A 1,786-nucleotide genomic window follows, 5' to 3' on the forward strand; every position below is an offset into this window, starting at 1 on the left:
GGAAAGCACAACAGCACAAAATCCTTTTGCATGCTTTCCTCTAATCGCTGTGAATTAATGGATGATTGGTAATATCCAGGTGTCCACATACTTTTGGCCATCTAGTGAAGTCTTTGCTTTGCAGAGAACTCGAATATTTTAATCACAGAAGATAAAAGCAACCAGCTGGTGAATCCCGTGTTTCTCCACGTTCAGTGCTCAGGTACCTAAACACATCGTTAATGAATAACTGCCCGAGCAAATGAACTCATTGCTGCACAGTTTCTCTTGTTGCTTTCCAAATCCCTCATCTCAACTTGGCCCAGTCAACCCAGCCGTCCACCATCCGTCCACCATCCATCCATCATCCATCCATCATCCATCCGTCTGCTTTGCAAGACCGTTTTATTCACTCCGCTTGAGTAAATCTTAAAAGTGAGACTATGTAACGTTTGAGGGAAGAAACACAAACTTCTTCTTCTTACGTGAAAAGTCGAATTCGTAATCAGTAAAACGCACCCTTGCATAGTTAAACACACTGAGGGGTTTTGCTGCTGAAGCCTTACTTTGTCTGGTACGACCACTAGCTTGTGGTGGCTAATGTTAGCTGACTTTATGAGTCCGTGCTACTCTTACAATAGCTTTTAGCATAATGATGAATAGTTTAGCATTTAGCATCCTCCTCTGTTTACGTAGTCTCGCTTTAAGAATTATTTTTCAATAATTGCGACGAACGTGACTCTACCTACCTTTTATGTGCATATAGCAGTTTAAATACTGTAATCAACGATGAACTCGCCCTCCTCTTCTTAATTTGGCCATGAAAGTTACACTTTAAAATGCCTTAAGGTTATTTTTCCCTCCTCATACGTCAAGCTGCAGCGCATTTACAATAGAGCAGTAACAAAAAAGAAAATTAACACTGACAGTAGCAGGCACAATACAAATGTTTCTTCATATCAAATACATGTCATATATCCACAGAGTACGATTATAAAACTGTGCCCAACACAAACCAAAGTTTCTACTCTAGCCGTTCTGTTTTTTTCTATCCCCTGTCGCCTACAGCAGCTCGAGGAGCAGCACATGTCGGGACTACACAAAGCAAAAGACAGCAGTGAGGTCTGAAAGCATTTTTTTCTGCCTTGACGAAACGTTTGCTACTTTTCTTTTAACAGTTTTCCTCCCGCGCCCCTCACCGCGACCCTGTAACTGTTCCTTCTGCTTCAGCACAAACTGGACCCTAACAGTCTGCATCTCCCTCCCGTCTACAAGTCGATATTCTGGGTTGTTTTTTGTTTTTTTTTACCCCCCCCCCAAAAAAAGCAAAAAAACATCAGGGGACACTCATCAAAGGGGACATTAGAAACGTTCTAAAGGGTTTACAGTCAATGTGACAGGAAACCAAGTGTTAAATGACGTCAGATTTACCAGGATATGCATGAAGATAAGATCATTCCTCAGATTCACAGGGAGAATTTTGCTCTGCTGGAGTGCTTTAACTCTTAAAGGGAGACTTACAAAAGGTAGAAATAGCAAATAAAGAGATTAAAGACCACAGAGAGAAATTAAATACATTTTGGCCTACTTGTTAATCTGTGTTTTTTTTTTTTTTCTTCTTCTCAAGGCCTCTACAATTAATGCCTCAAGATCAGTTTCAAAGGTTAGTGGAGGATAAACAGTGATGGGTAGCTAAAAAAGTCCTGTGAAAATAACGAGGAAGGCATCACAACTCCTCTGCGTGGTCGAGTGTTTGAGGTGGAGGTGGAGGAGGAGGAGGAGGAGGAGGAGGGGGTGTCGGGTGCAT

Source organism: Enoplosus armatus, chromosome 20 (genome assembly GCF_043641665.1).
Source record: "Enoplosus armatus isolate fEnoArm2 chromosome 20, fEnoArm2.hap1, whole genome shotgun sequence".
Classification (NCBI taxonomy): domain Eukaryota; kingdom Metazoa; phylum Chordata; class Actinopteri; order Centrarchiformes; family Enoplosidae; genus Enoplosus; species Enoplosus armatus.